The sequence below is a fragment of the Rhinolophus ferrumequinum genome, chromosome 3, assembly GCF_004115265.2.
Source record: "Rhinolophus ferrumequinum isolate MPI-CBG mRhiFer1 chromosome 3, mRhiFer1_v1.p, whole genome shotgun sequence".
Lineage (NCBI taxonomy): Eukaryota > Metazoa > Chordata > Mammalia > Chiroptera > Rhinolophidae > Rhinolophus > Rhinolophus ferrumequinum.
In genome coordinates, this window is record NC_046286.1 from 81,101,364 (window position 1) to 81,122,014 (window position 20,651).

Consider the following 20,651-nt stretch of genomic DNA (forward strand, 5'->3'; position numbering starts at 1 on the left):
ATATAGGAGAAAAATTTAGTCAAAAGGGGATGACATTTATTGATAACTGCTGCCCAAAGTAACAGCTGAGTCTGTAATTTCAACCAGCATTCGTTCTATACCTATTTATTGAGCATTAGCTACACGCCACTCTCTTCACACTCTTTCATCTGGTCCCCAGTGTGACAAGCAGTGTGAATATGTTGGGGTACAATGAGTGGCACTGAAAGCAAAGGGGCTTGTGTGGATTTTGGGGCATGCCACTCTGTCCTAATGAATTGTGGCTTTATCAAATGATCCAGTCAGCTAAACCTCATTCAGGAAACTGAACACCAAAACTAACTATAATTTTATTACTGTGTTTCAAGCAGAGAATAAAATGAACCACCTAGAGCTTATTATATTTTCCTCGGGTATAAAAAGAAATCAACAACCAAACCAGAATTTTATACTATGTCCTTCAGCTCTTCCTTATTTTGTTGAGTCCTCTAACTCCAGGCATTCGAATTTCTTGGAGAAAAATATCAGGTTAAGTAACAACATTTAATAACCAAGAATAATGACAACACTTTCCTATCCAAATTTACATACTTAATATGTGTTTTGAGGATACATTGTGTTTTACTTTTTCCTACCATAACAAATTCAGCCTTCTGTCTCTCCACGGGCTTGTCCCAGTTCAAGAATTTAATTTACATTCTAAGTAACAGAGTGCTGACATTAGACCATGTGCGACTCATTGACTGAACCCTCTAGATTCAGCAAGCCACAACCAATTTGAGGATGCATAATTCATTTCTACTAGAAATGAGCTGTACCATTCAAGACAGCCATGTGCAGGAACAAAGGAAGACAAATACCTCGACTACCCATAACGGACACTACTACAGTGTTAACAAATATCATAGCACAGCCTTTCTTGTCTTCCATTGGTTTTTTCGTACATAGTCTCTTCAAGTCTTTCACATCTCGGGACTCAAACTGCATAATCCTCTGCTTCGTGATCTAACTGAGTGGAAATCCTTTTCCTTGGTAATGGAGAGCTTAAGAGCACTACAAGAATAATAATAATAAAATTAAAAAAATTAAAAATATACAGATGCTTTTAATACGATGCAATATGCTGTTTCCGTGGGGTGAGTATTAAGACTTTTAATGAGAAATGACACTAACCGGAAAACTTAATCTTTTTTCAATTTCTATGTTGCTCTTTCCTATTGAACCTATTCTTATGTCACACACAAATGTTTTCTGCATGAACATAGATCATGTAGACTATTGTAAGGATTATGCTAGTTCATACATGTAAAGGACCTAGAACAGTATTGGGAACATAGTTAATAGTCAAGTATTTATCATCATCATCGTCATCAATGTAAACTTCCCCCTAGAGTTTTGTCACTTTGTTTCTTGAGGCAGTGTGATTCCTACCTTACATTTTGTGTCAGTATCTCTAGGGACAATTCTCAGGATGAGAGGGTTCCATATCTCAAAGCTTTGGAATACCACTTCACGCCAACCAGTTTCTGTTCTGCTTTAATCACAGGTATCTCATAGATGCTTCCAGACTGGGACTTAATGCATCAGTAGATATCTACTGAATACTTATCATGTGTAAGACACAGTAACTTGTAAAATATCTTTAGGAATTTTCCTTACTCTGAAGGAGCTGATAACAAAAGTAGAAAGACAAAACACTGAATGGAAAACACTGAACGGAAAACACTGAATGGCGAGTGTGATCAAGAGACAAATGAATGGTGTAGACAGGGTGATTTTGAGGAGGCAAAAACCCATCCTATTAGAGTGAGTCTCAGAGTAAAGATGTGGAGGATTTCATTCAGCGTGCAAAAGCATTATAGCTTGAAATATTAATTTGTATATTTTCTAGGCATGCTCTTCTCTGTGGCCATTTCCCCCTCCTTGAGCCACAGTGAAGCAAAAACGAAGGCTAATGGAAAACTCCATCCTAAGTGGGATCCTTTTAGGTGCATGGACCAGAGTTTTATCTCACTCTTTAAATAAAATTGGATCTGGAGAAGAGAGAGGAGAGGACTGATGGACCATAGAAACTGGAGAGGGAGGAGATGGAATAGGGCAGGGAACAAAAGAAGGACCTTCAACCTCTAAGGCCAGGGAGCTGAGCAGAAGCAGATTTGGCACAAGTTATTGTCTAATAAGGATGCCACAGAGCCTTTGAATGATGGCCTACTCTTTTCCCTCCTACTCATTGCCTGTGAATTACCCACCATTTTTTGGTGCTAAACTCCTTTAAGTCCATTTCCTATCTCACCTCCAGTAGAGGTGAAGAGGTCATGTACATCTTATGAGGAGAAGAGGTGTCATGCAAGACCCACAGATCAAAGTAGGACCCAACAGGACCAACTAGGATTTCCCCTTAGAGTGAGGACATTGGTGGCCACAGTGACCCTGATACATCCAAAAAAGAACAGGTATAGGAACTAACCTCTAATGCATTTAGAATAGGTAAATTTGAATAGTTCTTAAGTGCATAAATAGTGCCACTGACAATTGGACTGTTAACCTATATACAGTCTTGTCCATGAGGCAGATATTACGTTCAACCACATAGAATGACTTGAGACCCTCCTTCCCCCTACAGACTCATCTTTAGTCACACTTTAATCCCTTCTTTTACCTAAATCATAAAATACTATTCTTTTATGATTGCCTCAAAGGAATAGTACCACATGGCTGTCCTGGATAAGTGAAGAAATTACCAGGTAGTGAAATTATCAACACAGGATTTCAGAATTGAAATGGTAGTGTTGGCTTGTAAGGCAGGTGGTTTAAAAACTGCCACAAAGAGAGATTGAGGAGCTGAGAAATCAGCTTTTTCTTTATTTACTTCTGGACCTATACTATCTATGTCAGATTCCAGACAACTAAGAAAGTTCATGGGTCTGATGACCATCCATACCTCCACCCATCTACCCATCACTGACCTACCTACCCATCCATTTATTTATCCATTCATCCATTCATCTATCCATCCATCCAACCGTCCATCCATCCATCCATCCACCCATCTATTCATCCATTCATCCATCCATCCATCCAACACATATTTACTGAATGACTACTTTGTACTGAGAATTCATCTAAGTGAAGAGATTTTAGCAGTGGTGGAAAAAAGGAAAACAAATCCCTGGTCTCATGGTGCTTATATTTCAGTGGGGGAAGATAGACATGAAACAAAATAAATAGGTATAAAATAAATAAGATCACAGTGAATAAGAAAACAGGAAAGATGCATGGGAAGCTCCAGAATTGGTGGGTGGAAGGCTTAAATTTACAAATAATGGTTAGGGAATGCCTCTCGGGGAAGGTGACTTTGAGTGAAGGTCTGAAGGAGCCCATGAAGGGAGCCATGTGGATAACAGGGGAAGTGTTGCAGCAGGAGAATCAGCAAGAACAAACGCCCTGAGACAGTTTATGGTAACCTGTGTAAGCAGCAAACTGAAGTTTCCAAAATTTTAATAACTCTAATGGATTTATAACAGCAAACAACACATGATGCGCTTTTGGTCAAAGTATATTTACATCTGCTCTATGTTTAAAATTATTTACTGCCAGAAGATACTTAAGCTAAATATTGACCTAATTTTTTTACATACTATTATGTTCTTTGGAAATAGTATTCTAACTCATTCCAGCAGGATTGGCAGTGTCTCTAATATTGGCATCGAGGAAGCTGGTGGTGATGGCAGTTAGTGACTATAATTCCTGATTGTCTATGGACAAATTAAAACAGAAATTGTCACGACCTGACCTCATTCTAATGTAAATCCTTAACTACCAGAGTAACAAGGAAACTCTTTTCAGTGTCATGCTTTTCTCAATGCCTGTTATTAAATTTACATAGTTTTGCAATCTTTCACAGAGGTCAGCACTCAGCATGCTTTGGCTTTTAAATGGCATCATTGATGAATGTGATATTCATCCAGGCAGAATAGCTACCACACTAGAGCAAGTGGTAGGAACCAACCTTGTTAAGGTGACACTTTTGATGGCAGAATTTATTCATCTCTTATGCACTTTCCTCCCACCACAGGTCTCATGAGATGTCTTGCAAGGGCTATCTTCAAACCCTATTCTCAGCCTCAGTCCTGTTACTGCAATGCAATAATAGCTGGGCCTTCAGACTAAGGATGTTTGAGATCTTCAGATATCTAGAGGCTTCATATCATAGTGCATAGCAAGAAACAATCTGTCTTTATTTGAAGTAACATTCCTGGTGCTAGCAGGGAATTCAGTTTGAGTGCATTTATTTGTGGAGCTAAAATTGCAAACACATTTGTCCTTTCATAATTGTAATCTATACTTTAGAACAAAGTCGGATAGAAACCAGGGCAGAACTCAGTCATCCTTCCTGTGAGCCAATTTGGGGATCTACCAGGCCTCCTAGCTTGTAGTTGAATCATCAGTGAGTGAGTGATCTTATAATTTATTTCTCATGGTGCCTGGAATGTTTATGAAGAACCTGTGTTATGTAAATTATACATCTGGCTCCTCATGAGATCTTTGCCCACCTGCCTCTAATTTTTCAGAAGTGAAGAATTTCTCTGTGTGTGTGTACATGTGCATGTGTGTAAGGGGATGGTGGAGTTCTGAATCAGAACACTGGAATGGCTTCTTTCCCACTCCCACTACACAATTACTGGAGGTGCATTTCTCCATCCTTCACTTAATCTTTCTGTCCCAATTTTCTCAAAAAGAACAGGAGGATACCTTTTCTCTTAAAAGGGTTTATGTTGGGGATAACATGGTATATGTAAAAAACATAGAAACTGTAAGTATTATCACAGTTTCAATATATTTATTAACATGAGTTCATACAGACGCCGCTGCCCCCAAACCCCCGCTCCCAGGTGTTAACCCAACACTGCTTCTCACCAGCTTTGGGAAAGTCATTTCTAAAATCATTGCAGTTACTTCACCTGGGTGAGTAGGGTAGGTATTGTGCAAATATGAAGCACATCACCTGACAACAGCTCACTAAATAGCAGTATTGTGGTTTGCAGGGTATGTGGGGGGTGTGCCAAAGCTTCCAACAAGCCAGAGCCCCAAACAAGCCAGAGCCCCAGCAATCCAACCTTGGGAGACCTTAAGCTGTGCTGAAAGTCTGGGACAAGGGCAGCAGTGTGGCAGTTTCCGGTCCCCAGGGACTGTGTGTCCGGTCGCAGGCTCCGGAGCTGGCAGCCCCGCCCTTTCCTGGCCCAGGCGTGGACACTCTGGTCTCCGTGCTCTTAGGGCAGGCGCCAGGGCGGAACCGGAGCAAGGCTTCTTGAATAACTCCTCCCTGGAAAACGAATTGCAATGTCTAACTGCAGATTTCATTCATCATAACTAAGGACTACTCCTATTCAATTAGATTAAAATAGAACATGGATTTAGGAATTAATCAGCGTAGAGTCATATTTGCCACTCATTCGCGTATGTGAGAAACCTAAGGAATAGGCAGTGATTATTTGCCGAGTAGTGCCTGGAATGCTTTCCCTTCCTCAGGTGTTTCACGGGTGTCTGTGATCAGGGCTCTCAAAATGAGAGGCATGTGTACAATATAAGAACTTTTTTTTTCAAAACCAAGTTGTTTCGTTGTCCAATCTGTGCAAATTTATTGAATAGTACTTAAATGAACTGCACATGGCAAAACTTTTTATTATAATTTGGTAGTAAATCAATGATCAGCATTTTATTTAACCTACTATTGGTCAGACAAGGTGAGATTACACAAAAAAGTAATTATACGTTACGTATGTGACAAAAAAAGGGTTCTACGGAAAGTAACCTCACAGGGTGATCTGACCATAAACTCCTAACTGGGCAGGTCATGGTGGGTGGTCACATCTCAGTCATATAGTGACTTCTTTAGTAAAGGGTTTATCTTTGCCTAAAGCAAGGCCTTCCCTTTTGTCACGCGGGGTGTCATGCGGGGTTTTAGCTCCCGCTCCCCACACAAGGACACAGGATATGGTGAGGCCAAAAAGGAGCACCCACGGAGCCATAGGTAGGGGAGTCATACCACGATAGTCTCACTGGAGGCTGGATTCACACGACGTGCGACCTGCTGTCCGCTTTTCTGCCAGCTGACCGACTCTCTGACTTCCCTCGACTCTCCTCTACTCCCCAGTGTAGCCGTGGCAGTTATATTAGTGGCCAATGGCTCAATGGTTACAGCTGAAGGCCATCTACTACCCGAGCCAGCACCCCTCCACGTGAGGCCGAGAGCCTGGAAACTGCTCTCTGGGTCTCTGTCCCCACACCTTTTTTCTGTGCACCTAGGTTAACACACCTTTGAAACAAGAGTAATCACCCTCAAGAGAGCTCAAAATCTTGTTAACTATCCTGTTAATCCAATCTTTACCTTGCTTTAATCTTCCCTGCATTAATCTTCCCTACTTCTGTCCTTGATCTCAGATGCATAAAATAAACTGCAAAACCATTATTCTCTAGAGCATTTGAGATCTTGCTTCCGGGCAATTGTCGTCAGTTTTGGCTCAAGTAAACTCTTATGAAAATTCTCTACAAATTTGAACATTTCTTACGTCAACAAGTACATTTCTGCAAACATTCATTGAATGGCCTGCTCAGTAACAGGCACAATGCACGGCATTGAGGAGACAAAGCTTGTGAGGCGGTTCGCGTGGAGTAGGTGGGGCACAGCAAACCAATACTTTCAATAGGTAAATGTGCTGGAAGAAAACTCAGGGGACCGTGGAAGCCAAAAGCGGAACTTCCAATCTGGAAGTTCAGAGAAGGCTGCCCGGGGGCCTGAGTCCAGTCTCAGAGGATGAATGGGAGTGGCAAGCAAAATTGACGGAAGGGTGGGGAAGAGAGGGAGGAGTCTGTGGTTGGGTGAATAGCAGGGGCCAGAGCACAGAGATGTGAAACAATATTGTGCCTGCAAATAAATGTACAAGGAAAGCATGAGGCAGAATATGGAGGAAGATGAGCCTGGAGAGAAAGGTAGGCAAACTTGGGCCTCAAGAGGCCTCTGAACATTCTAAAGAATTTAAACTTTACTTTAAGACAGGTGGTGGTTGGAAAATTTAGGAGTGGCTTTCTTCACTTGGCCCCATGCCTAAAAGATCTAGGAATTTTTGAGATAAAGCCCATCAGGCCACCAAGTGCAAAGGAATGTTCTAAAGATCCACACCTAGGAAGTCTGCATTGATCTTAATAGCTGATAAATATTGTGCCTTCTGCTTCCAAACATTGCTAAAGTGCAATGTTTGCTACTACACTTTTCCAAATTTCAACTCCCCATTTTTATAAGTATAGGGCTGGACTATTTTAATGCAGTGCTTTTTAATTTTTACAGATTTTATGTTAAAAGTGATGACAGTCCACACTAGGCAAAAAGATAAAGCTGCTCTCAGCTGAAGAGAACACTACCCTTTACACACCCTTCTCCTGAGGTTCAAGGACAAGGCTGAGGGGAAAAGCTATATCTTGGGTAGAAACCATTTGAGGCAGAGTCAAGACTCTGGTTGGAAGGCTTTGTTTTAACTTCTAAAGTCCTCTGATTCACCAACACAGATATTTAATAAACACATACACATTTTATTTAACAAATATTTATAAAGTACCTACTGTGTTCAGGTATTGGGCTGCGTATCAGGAATGCAATGGGGAGCAAGACAAATTGGGTGTTTTCCTCAAGAAACGCAAAGGCCAGTGATGCTGGCGGTTGGGGAGTGAGGCGGACTCGGAGAATGAATAGGAGTTACTATGAAGCATACCAAACGCGATGATGGGCGCGCTGTATTTGGTAGCACGCAACGAGAGCACAATCCTGGACTGGGCGTCAGAAAAGGCTTCCGTACAGGAAGTGACATTTCATCTGACAGTTGGAGGATGTGCAGGCATGAGCTAAAAAAAACAGAAGAAAGAAGCGTGTCCCAGGCAGGACAGCATAAGGAAGAGTTCCAAAGACAAATGGAAAGTGGCACTTGCCAGAATTCAAAGGAAATCCCTGTGGCCAGAGAGGAGCATGGGGGAGGGGAGCACTTGGAGATGAGGGGAGTAAGGCGGGAAGGAGACTGGGGCTGGGTCCACAAGGGCTTTAGCAGCCACATGAAGCATCCCTTTGTCTGCGGCTGTGACCCAGTGGAGCTTCAAATTCCTTTCCTTTTTTTATATTTGAGGACAGCAACTCATCAAGAAATTACACGGCTTTTTAAAAATCAAATGACTGTAAATTGACAAGGCCACTGTATGTTCTTTTGGTAGCCTCAGAATCAGACCTTGGCACAAAGATTTCATTATTTGGGGGATAAGCTGAGGAAACATCAGCAAGGAAGTGGGCAAAGGAGCAAAAAAGGCAAGCAGCTACTAAAAGGTGCATTAGTGAGCCAGGTAACCACTGGGCATTAATTCCTGGGGAAACTCAACACAAGCCTCAGAGTTACTACTGATGAGGGGGATGGGTGCTATAGACCCCAGCTCTTGTCAGTTTGGGGTTGAAGGCCACAGTAGAGGTGGGAGGGAGATGTTCATTGTCTGGCACGTCCGGTCGGCTACACAGGTAGGCAGGAGGGCTTCGGGGTACATTGAAACCCTCAGGCAAAGAAATGCATTGTACAGACACGGACATTTGGAAGGCTAGTCAGTGTGCACTGAAGTTGCGAGGACGAGGCTGTGGGTTGGGTACCACAATATCTGCTGCACAGTTTGTCATGCAGGGTGGCATGCGGGGGTCTCAGCTCCCACTCCCCGCATAAGAACGCAGGATATGGTGAGGCCAAAAAGGAACACCCATGGACTCATAGATAGGGGAATCATACCTCTGTAGTCTCGCTGGCAGCTGGGTTGGAGACACAGGAAGCAGGAGCTACACGATCCGCAATCCACACTCTGCTGTCTGCTGTCTCTGCCAACCAACCTCACTTGCTAGCTGCAATCCGCCATCCTAACTGCAATCCGCTCTTGCTAGCTCAGCCACCATCTTCCTGCTAGCCCCCATCTACTGCTAGCGTAGTCACGGCATTTACATTAATGGCCAATGGCTCACTGGTTACAGCTGATGGCCAACTAGCCACCGCTGATGGCCATCGAATCACAGTTGATGGCCATTTACTACCCGAGTGAGCACCTTTCCACGTGAGGGCGAGAGCCTGGAAACTGCACTCTGGCTCTGTCCCCACACAGTTCTAGGTCCCCGGACATCTGTGCCCCAATTCTGAGCCCTTACACCACATCACACTGGTTGGATTTCACTTCAGGTCCACCTGACTAGCAGGTGCAAGATGCACAGCTGGCAGTAGATAATATCAGTAAAGCCACAGATCACTTTGGACTCTGTGCTAAGGCCTCAGCAATTCTCAGGCCTGTGGCTCCAGGCCTACATCTCCTAAATCACAGCACAGACTTCCCATAATTCTTTTCTTCACTCTGGAGTCTTGATACTGAGGGAAAATATGCATTTTGAGTGGCATATTAATTGAGCAATGTCAAGTTTAACTAGGGAAATAAATGAGACTCCACAAAATGAGAATTTAGGGAAACATGGGGGCATTAAAAAAGTCAAGCCCTTAGATTGAAACAGCTAGATTAATTAGGGTAAAGTCATTTGGTTTAGGATTTTTTTTGTGACAATCTGACTCACAGTTTTTCCAGAAATGAATGAGTCATAAGTTTGGAAAATCTGATATTTAATGACTTAGTTTTGGGGGCTAAGAAGTTCATAGTAGTTTATACTAATAACAATTTTTCTTAGTGAGAGGCTATGGGACAAAGGGAAGAATAGCTTCTGATCTTTCTTTTTCTTCCTGGTTTTCTGTCCTCATCAAACATTTATTGTGGTAGGAAATGTGATTTAAATGTCAACACCATGGTTCAGGTGCTCAAGGATTGCTGAGTCTAGAAGACAAACAAACAGATAAGAGCAGACTAACTAACAAGCTATGGGAATTGGGACAGTCTGTCAGCCTCTCTGAGTGTCAGCTTCATTGGGTAGGGTCTTAATGGATAAGATCAGTGGTTCTCAACCTTGGTCATCCATTAGAAGCACTTTGGGGAACTTTGAAAGAACAACAATACCTGGCTGGCCCCACTCCCAGAGATTCTGTCTAACCTGCTCTGGGTTAGGGCCCTGGCACTAGTATTTTTTGAAAAACTCCCAAGATGATTCTAACGTGCAGCTGAGGCTGAGCACCACTAGATGAGCACTGTCAAGTTTTTGGTAACTGTAGAACTCTTGCTTTTTTCTGAAAAGAGTTTGCTCACTGTGTAACTCAGCAAAAGGTACCGTGTTTCCCCCAAAATAAGACCTAGTCAGACAATCAGCTCTAACGTGTCTTTTGGAGCTAAAATTAATATGAGACAGGGTCTTATATAATATAAGACCCGGTTTGAGATAATTATATTATCTCATATAATTAATATGAGACCTGGTCTTATATTATAGTAAAATAAGACCGGGTCTTATATTTATTTTTGCTCTAAAAGACACATTAGAACTGATTGTCTGGCTAGGTCTTATTTTCGGGGAAACACGGTAGAAGGTAATAGCTAGAAATCATATTCCCTGGTAAAAACATAGTGTGAGGGCAGTGGAGCTCTGAGTTAGGTAACCACATGTTGGCTAGTACTTGGACTCTGAGTGGATAGCTTACCTCAGTAGGATGCATAGAACTCTCATTCCAGAAACAACATGTGCCTGCAGTGTTTTTTTTTTCCCCTCAGAAGACACATTCACAATGCTAACAACTAATTATACCAAGAAAACAAAACCTGTGAGGGAGAGCAGAGGCGGGTTGGCAGCGCCATTGAGTTGTACAAACCATGACTCACTCTTGTTCTAGGCTGAAGCATCTTCCAAGCATCTCTCTGAGAAGTACCTGGTGGTTGGTTTGCAAAAGAAAGCAGGCAAGGGACTTTGCTGTCAGCTTGAAGGAAAAGGAAAATCATCTGCTATCTCCTGCATCCTCTGGTTGGCTTCAGACAACAGCTCTCAGTGAACTTTCCATGGTAGGAGTAAAGAACAGTTGGCTTTCACATCCCTGTTCTGGCTTGTTCACTACACTAACAACCTCTTCTGTTACGTATAAGGCAATTAAAGGATGAGCTTAGAAGCTGGCATCGTTCCTTTAAAGTAAAAGCCAGAAGCTTGTGTTTTGCTAATGACAGTTTCCTATAAAAACAAATTTCTTATTAGTGATGACATAAGAGCCATTGGAACAGTCTCAGTTCATGGTTAGCTTGGAGTCTGCCCCACACCCTTCTGAGGCCCTCTTTCTGAGATATGGCTGACAAAACCTCTCCCTAAGAGTGCCAACACCAACATAATACCTCACCTTGGAAGAGTCCATAATTGTCTGAAGGGACTGATTCTTCAGAGCATGTTGAGAGGATGATTTGGAGGCATGTATGAATTGCTTGTACTTTTCTTTGCTGGCTGTGAAGCCCGCATTGCTCCATCTAATGGAATGTACAAAAAGCCAAAGGACCTTTATTCATTCATGGCAAATACATTTCCTATTTCATCTTCTACAGCAAATCTTATCTGAGAGAACTTTGGAATGGATATTGACCATTAGGATTATGGGATTAAATTTGTCAATTGGTTACAAAGGGGTCATCAATTTAAAAGATGGAGGCCCATCTTAGCCCAGTGAAGACTTGAGTGTGTTGAAACTTAGAGTGACATAACCCCCCCAAATTAACTTTGTAATTTGCAATGTGGGCAGGTAACAAGGACATTAGATACATTTTTTTAATTTAAATTGTATTATTGTTTTATTTGAAAAGCAATGTATACTTACGTCTATGGAACTACAGAAAATGCAGGAATAAGATTTTAGAAATCACTATATTCTTCCCCAAAATGATGAACAGTGAAGCTTATTATGAAATTTTTTTCTAGTCTTATTTTTTTTTCCAGGCTAGCTATTCTATCATGAAATAAAACTCAAATCTTTTTGAATGGGTTGCCAAATAAAATACAGAATTCCCAGTTAAACTTGAATTTCAGATAAATAACAAGAATTTAAAAAAATATAAGTATGTCCCAAATATTGCATGAAATATATTCATACTTAAATACTATTTGTAGCTTATCTAAAATTCAAATTTAACTTGGCCGTCTGGCAAATCTGGCAACCCCATGAATGAGATGTGAAAAACGGGAGAGGATCTGTATACCCTGACTCATTGATACTAATTTTTTTACGAAAAGAAAGTAATTTTAATTTCTTATGAACAGTCTACCACTTGGTAACAGCTAAGTGAAAATAAAAGTGAAAAATAAATAGAAAGAAATAAGGCAAGAAAAGAAAAACAGCCCCATGGTATTTATAGTCTCAAAAAGGTAAACTGAAGTAATCACGCTGCACCTAACCAAAGTTATTTAAAATGTATAAAGCAACGGAAGGTAGTTATGAGTAGCTATTAGTTTTGAAAGTACTACAGGAAATTCATTTTGGTTTTGCAGATGATCAGCACTGTGTGTGTTTTATGCAGCAGTTCTAGGTTTTTGGGCTTTTCAGATAGAATATGATTACATGGCAGCTCATACCTAAAAAGACTGTTGGGAAATTCAGCTGAGGATTTAGCCAATGGCCAAACCATCTGTTGCCAGTTTCAGGGGCAATGATGGTAACTGGTGAGGAATGGCGACTCCATCCGTAGGCCCCATCTGCAGAAACCTCTCCTGATCATTGGTAGACCAGCGGGGTTCTGAGAGAGCTTCCCCATTGGGCCTTACATAAGAAGGCATTGTGAGACCTCTAAGGTCTGGAAAAACCAAAGAATCATCTGTGAATCATTTGCTGATATCCAGTGTGTGGTACAGAATTTACACGATGGAGGGGCTTCTTAGAGCTGCAGGTGTTTGGGAGCTCAGAGTCATGTCTCGAGGGGGCCATTTTGGAGCAAGCACGATGTCTTTACTTAAAATGCTAGCTGACGGAGCAGGTAAAAAAGGTGTGGGGGTGGTAACCGCCCACCCCACAACACACATACTCTATGTCATTGCTGCTGACATCATTAGCAGTTGGCATGGGGTTTAAAGGATAAGAAGGAAAGAAAGGCTAGTGCTCGTAAATGGGACTTGGAAGATTAAAACACTTTTGGGGAGAAACATTTCTAACCAGACTGTATGGACTACATGCTGTCACCATAGTTTCTCTCATTTTGTTTTCACCCAGAGACATCTATCCAAAATGCAAGTCTGGCCATGTCTCTCCCCCTGCCTGTTAGATCAAAACGGGGCATTGCAGTGGGTGTGGGGAGGCTGATAACCCCCAGCAGTATCTGCCCCCATTATGCCAGGCATCCAATTGCCTCCTCTCACCTTTTCCATCTAACTCGCCAGTAATACTGACTTGAGTTTTATAGGGCAAGGTACTATTTCATGCTTGAATTTGCACCTGCTGTTTTCTTTTCTTCCAATAAAGCCCTGCTCTTCCCCTCCCTCCACTTCCCCTAACGTCTGCCTGGTGACCTCCTGTGTGTCCTTCAGAATCACCTCAGATGTCAGTTTCTGCAGGGCCCTCACTTTAAGACTCCTGACACCCGCATTGTTAAAAGCTTTCTTCTCCTTTATGCTCCTTCTGCATCCTTTTCAAACTTTATGTTATATCGAATTCTTTGTTCTTCGTTTCTTTTTGTTACATGTCCTCTTTCCTTTCATATGCTTATTGAGAGCAGGGTCCATGTTGTTATTCGTCTGTTTCCCCAGTAACTAGACAGAGTTTGGTACGTTATAAACAATTACCATGGATGATTTGTTGAATAAATGAGTCCTCAAGTTTAGGTTTAGCAATTATTCAATATTCAATTAATGTCAATTTATTCAATGAAAATAAATTATTCAATATATTTCAAAAACCTGAACTCCCATCCCTACTGAAGGGATGTCCTTTCCAGGTCCATAGCTTTGAGATCCAAAACAGGGCTGTGCACAATCATTTTAGCTCCTGGCCAGGACTTTCACCCTATAATTTATGGATAATTCTATCTTTTGAATTTTCATTATTTTCTTATTGTAAACGTCTCGGTTTAATCAACTGAAGGAAGCCAACACACTGAAGTCTGATTGAGACCTTTTTGATCTCTTGGGGCTGCTGGTCAGATCAAGAGAGTTCACAGGACAGGGAGGTTTAGTAGAGCACGAGTTTTTCACAGACAGTGTAAGACAACACAGTTAGTGGGGAAACAGAAACCAGAATTTCCGAGGTCAGAGAAGTCCCAGGGCTCACACTAAAGAAAGTTGCTGCTGTCACACTCTCCATCAACACAAGTCTTTCAGTACCTGCTAATATTCTGAGTCAAGTCTTAGTTTGATGTGAAGTGTTAGAATCATCCTCTCTCCTCTGAGCTCATGCATAAATAAATCCTTCCTTAGAAACAGAAGTGGATTGCTTGTAGTACCCTTCAGAGATTTCCCCCAACGGGGAGTGATTCATTCCATGTGGCATAAAGCCTCTGAATAATTTCTCATTGAAGTCTTTCTTGCAAGTGACTGATAGATGGGAAAGTTCCCTAGAGAAAGTCACTTGATTGTTTGTAAGTTTCTCGAGTTTGTGAGAAGAACCTCTGAGTGTTGCTTTTGAATTGCTGTGCTTTTCGTTTTGATCATACATTGTTAATTCAAAAATGGCTTAAAAATGGCCGAAAAGTTTAGGTTTGCTCTGCAACCACAAATGTTAAACAGGAGGACTTCTGCCTTTAAACGAATTTTACAAATCAAGAGGACACCCTGAAATGACGCAGTAGCCTGTAAATTTGTGACTATTTTATGAAAGTCGAAATGGAGTAAATGGAGTTTGCTGTACCTAGAATGTGGTTCCTGGATTGAGACATCTTGGGAACAGGGCTCCTTAGCTGTTGTTGGTATTTTCTTACTTTCCTACCCCATTATGCAGCTCTGCTCCAATTCTGTGCTTAGTACTGCTCTCCCTGGCCGCCCTATTTGGAATAGCACCGTGAGCCTGGTATCTCAGCGTGAGCCTAGTATCTACTTCCCTTAAAAGCACTGACAAAATATATTTTCCTTCTCTCTCTAAGGACCCTAGATGAGACCTCAGAAAAAGGGAGGGATGGGAGCTCTAAGTCATCACTGCTAAAAGGAACCCCCCTACACACACACACACACACACACACACACACACACACACACACACACAACATTTAAATCCATGCCTTCATACTGATACTTTTGTTTCTGGTCCAACATGACACCATTCATTTTATCTAGCCTTCCCCTATCCTAATTTGTAACTCCTTTTATTGACAGTGAGAAGCTTTGCTTTCATTATCCACAGTAGATTTACTTTCCAGTCAATCCTAATAATACACATAAAATAATTTCAGAATTCCTAACACATACCATTGAGAGACAGTTTACTTGAGTATATATTTGTATACAGTTCTTTTTGTCTATAGCCTTTTAGTATATAGACAAAATACTATTTCCAAAAGTTACTCAGGTTAATTGTTTTCTTTCCCACCCCCTTCAGTGCAGTTTTGTTATTCATTTGTAATACAGTGGGGTTCATTTGTTTTTGTTTGTATTCCATTTTGCCCCCCACCCCTCATCACCTGCATTAGAGTGTTAGTTATAGTCGAATTGGGATTATGATCAAATTGAGTCTGACTGATGGGTAAACTCTAGGTTTACTGAAGAAGGTAAATGACTTGTATATACCTATTTTCACTTAACCTGGCCTCTGAAGAGAAGTTGCTTTATGACCACCTAAAATCCACAGCTACGTCATAGTTGCATTTCAATCTCTTCTGTACCATTTTCCTGCCCCCATTTCCTAGTCTTATTTTCATAAGAGTTTCTAATTGAGAGAAAAACTGGTTTTAAGGCTCCTCCCTAATCTTTTTAATTTGGGATGAGATTGAAATGAATAGTCAAAAGGTTCAAAGGTAGGTAGTGGGTGGGGGGAGGAATAGTGGCCAGGTGCAGAAATAATTTTTAAAATATATAATAGAGATTTCAGTAGAATTGATGGTCAGTGGTATTCAGTAGTATTGATGGTCAATAATAATATTAATTTAGCAGTAACAAAATGAAGAAGGGGCGTGTCCTTCTTAACCCTCTGACCTGGGTTACTCGGTGGGGCTCCATCAGTGCCAGGAGACACATCGAGCCCAGATGCCATTGGGATTAGCAGGTTTTCATCTAAGTGAGTCTCAGGGGTTGACACAATCTCATTCCCTATAAAGTTCAGCTACGTGTCCTGTTTCTGCTCATTCTTTAGTGTGTTCATTCCTTTATTTAATTGTCTGTTGACAGACATAGACCTGAGTTCTTACTCCGCATGAAGCACTTTGCAGGAGATGTACAATAGCTGGGTCTCTTCCAGCCACCAAACATCCTACTGCCCAGTGCCGCTGTCTGTTTTGCGACCATCCACAATATAGAAGCATTGACACCAAAATATTTGGGAGCTAAGCAAATAGATGTCATGGAATTATGCTCAGAATCAACCATACAAAGAAAGTAAAAACAAAAAAAAACTCAGGCCTCCTACAGAGGGAGTTGTTTTGAAAATCATGCCATGCATTCTCCCACTATCTAGATTTCAAGGAGAGAGCTACCTGAACTACCTAGATGCCTTGCCTTAGTGCTCTTCCCCCAAAGCGGTTCAAATAGCCCAGCCCAGACACGCATTTGAATTAGTATAAACAGGTTTCTCCAATTAATGGAAAAACAGCTCTGTGTCAATGCTGGGAAACCAAGGGTGATTCATCAGGCAGGTCGCAACAAGGCGAATGCAAATTCTAAAATATGTTTCACTTGAATGCAATTACTAGCATAGTAAACAGGACTACAAAACAATGACGTCAATACTGTAAACAACAAGAAAAATTGCAAGAGTGCCCAAAGTGCAAGTAAGAGAGAGATTATCAAACACCTGTGTCAAGGATTTAAAGCAATGTTGAAGAGTGGGATATTGATAACATCAGTGTGTTACCGTGTTTCCCTGAAACTAAGACCCAACTGGAAAATAAGCCCTGCCATGATTTTTCAGGATGACATGCCCTGAACATAAGCCCTAATGCATCTTTTGGAGCAAAAAATTAATATAAAACCAGTCTTATTTTCAGGGAAACACAATACTAACGTGTATCACTGAAAGAAAGATGCATAACGTCATGGGATGTATGTGCTTTATGTGTTGTATGAATTGGCTATGATCTTTATGGGAGGATCAGGCAGTTTTCATGGCGAACAATGCTCTCTCTCTCTCTCTCTCTCTCTCTCTCTCTCTCTCTCTCCCTTTATTCTGTGTAATACACTGGAGCGAGGAACTCTTTTTGTTTTACCTTAGAGCCTGATCAAAGTTAAAATATTTAATTGTGCCAGGACTGGACAATGAATTTAATAATCCTTTTTCTCAGGGAATAAGACTGAATCCTCTCTGTTTTTGTTGGCAATCTTATTTTCTTCTTTGTTTGACAATTAAACTTAGTATTTGGAACAATATTCCCAATAGGATCGTCATTTGTTATTTCTCAGGGCCTTTCATTTTTTAAAAAAATGTTATTCCAGTCCCTTATTTCAGTATTTCATTCTGGGGAATTCATACCTACCCAGTGGCCTCCAAGGATTAGGAGGAAAGGTGTTTCCAGATGTCCAGATCTTATCTGAGCCTCATCTGAATTATGCAAGGGCTCCGTGTTTATGCATTCATGTTGGCTCTTCGTTAGGGAATAGCTCACAGAAGGTTGTTGGTATTTCCTGCCCCTTTCAGGCCAAAACTACTGTAATAATGGATTTTCTGGCTGGATTCAGGTACCTTTGCTTCCAGCCCAGGCCAGAATCAGGAAATGAAGAGGTGTGTGTGAAAAGGAAAACTACTGGGATGAAGGTTTGGGGGTGGGGAAAGGGGACTTTCTCAATTTTGTCATGGCTTCAGAATGTTCAACATGGATAAGTCATTAAAAAAGAAGAAAAAAAAATACCTGCTCTTAGTGGAAACTACCACTGGTCAGATTCTCCACCGTAACTTCTGATTCTGACACTGCATGAATGGGCTGCATAGATCTGAGAGGCTGCAAGCTTTTCTCAGCTGCGGAGTTAGAATACGTAGTTGCTTTGCAAGTATTCGGAGGCCTTCCACAACTTGGCAAATGTCGTCTTTAAGAAAAATAATAAAAATCAGAAATACAAAATTAGGTATGAAAGTGAATATCGACAATGAGAAAAATATTAAAGATTACAAATTTTAAAAAGCTGGCAAATGCCAAGTATATTACGAAATCCATAAAAACAACACAATATTTTTATGAGCCTGATCACAGTTCTATAATACTCTTTTCCCAGTATTTTTTGGCTGCATACTCTTCAAAAGATAACAATCGTGTAACATTTTCTATAGAGAATGGAATGATAATCCACTCTTTATATATGAAAACTCGTTTCTCTCCCGCTAGACATACCCACATACCTCCAGTACAGGATGCTGTAGGAGAGGCTACAGCCTTTGTGTAAAAGCCAGAGGAGTTGGCATGGGATGTGTGTGTGTATGTGTGTGTGTGTGTGTGTGTGTGTGTGTGTGTGTGTGTGTGAGGGCGAGTAGGGGATAGGAGAGTACATGCTTCAAAGCCAGTCCTACACCAGAGTCTTGCACTAATGTGACTATACACATGAGTGACTTTGGACCACAATAATGGATCTTATCAATTTAAACTATATACAGTAAGTCCTCAATTAACATGATTGATAGATTCTGTAACTTTAAGCGAAATGACATATCATAAAGTCAATTTTACCATGCAACAGGAGAACCCTGATGTTTAACATTCATTAGCTCTACAGTAAATCTACCTGTGGTCCTATATGAACGTGAGCAAGTGACTTAACTCCCCCACCTAAGTTTCTACATCTGTCTATTTCACTGTATTCTTCTGAGGACCAAATAAGATAAGTGCATGTAATAGTCTAAGAAGAACAGACTCATCTATTTTGCAGTTTAATCAGTACAAGCCTCATGCACGTCATCTTCTAGATCTTACTGAAACTTTGCTTTCCCCTCAGGGTATTGATTCTCATGCATCCCTTTCAAGTGGGGGCAGTTTCTCCGTACCCCCTGTACTCCAGGGACTGAAGATGGAGTAGCTGCTTCTTGCTCCTTGTTGCCAATTCTAGATCATTTCTCCCTCTTAATTTCTTCAAAATTCCAGACCTTTGTTCCACATACCCTCCAACTACTCCTTTTGGCTACCAGCCTTCTAGTTTGTCGACCTGACTAGAATGTAGGCTGTATATCAGTGGAAGTTGTCTCCTAGCCTCACTACCTAGCCGTGCCAGGCACCTAACAGACTTTCAATCAATATTTGTTGAAAGAAAGAAGAAACATAAAAAAATGAAAGAGAGAAAAAGATCTGTTTGTGAGGCACCCATCCCCTTTTGCCTCCCTTCAGATCCACACCATCTTGGATCAGAAATGGATTTTCCCACCACAGATCATGTCCACTCCCATTTTCATGTCTTTGTTTTTGTGTTCTGCATAATATAATATGTCAGATCCTGCCGCTCAGCCCTTCTTTATAATTTTCTCTTTTAATGCAGCTCACATCTGATGTCCTTGACAGAGCTTGTATTGGCTGTCGAAGTCAAGCCAACTTTCTTCTTTTGGCTCATATTATACTTGGAGCTAAATATTTCTATACAGTACTCACCATAAGTTTTGTTAATAATTGTACTTTGAGTGTGACAGTAGACTTAGTTATATCCACTCAATTAATGCATATCCACCTTTAGGGCTGAGACCATTCCTTATATCCCTCACCATGCCTAGCCTTGTGCTGGATGCATGGCTTAATAAATATATATTGATCTATTGATAACAATCACATAACAATCAAAAGCAGAATGAGCTTATTTTTAAAGATAGAACATGTGTTCTACCTTTACACACACAAATGAAATACAATTTTATATCCAATCAAACATATCATATAGGTAAATAAGTGCTTGAATTATCTTTACTGTTACAGAAAAATCAACAGAAGGAAGCTCAGTGAATTCTGACTCAGTTTATGTAACATTTGGGGGTGAAGGTCTCCCTATACATATACATATATGTGATGTAGTCTTAGCTCTGGGACCAGAGGCCCTGACTATCCCTAGGGCATGTCCTCGTGTGACAGCTGCCAGGATGACATCAGCACATGCAGTAACCTGTTCCTCTGCTGGCTGAGCCACAGTCCAAAATCTGGCCCTCTTGGGACACCTCAGGTAGTGAGAGCCACTTTCTGTTTCACAAGCTGGATGACTTTAAATAACGTTTCAGTATTTGAGGGCTGTGGCACACAAGAATTAGGAGAAGGAAGGAGACTGAACAGCAATTACAGTTTTAGTTAAAGGATTTAAAAAAGAAACCAAAGTATCTGCTGGGTCATCCTAGAGGGACTGTATCCTCTGAAATGGTTATGGATAATTAAAACCCATGAGACCTTCTAGTTCTGAAGAATCAGCCTTTGGAATTGCTCCCTTTACTTGATTTCTAGGCTTAGGGGTAGGGAAAATATTGGGAATTAAAGTCGACTGTCTTCTGAAAGATTTTTTATGAAGAATTATCTATTTAAAAATGTCTAGCCTCTTTCTGAATGATTACATATATATTATATATATAATATATATACTGACAATACTATAAATATGCTTACAATACTATATATATATATAT

General features: G+C 40.9%; 1 long non-coding RNA gene across 1 annotated transcript in view; it reads left to right on the plus strand.

Annotated features, from left to right (window-relative positions):
* Positions 1–6,901: 6,901 nt before the first annotated feature.
* LOC117016275 (uncharacterized) overlaps positions 6,902–20,651 on the plus strand; it is a 49,831-nt gene continuing 36,081 nt past the window's right edge. Inside the window, exons 1-2 of the long non-coding RNA XR_004421854.1 lie at positions 6,902–6,969; positions 10,809–10,974. This is a non-coding gene — a long non-coding RNA (uncharacterized LOC117016275). The remainder of the gene's footprint in view (positions 6,970–10,808; positions 10,975–20,651) is intronic.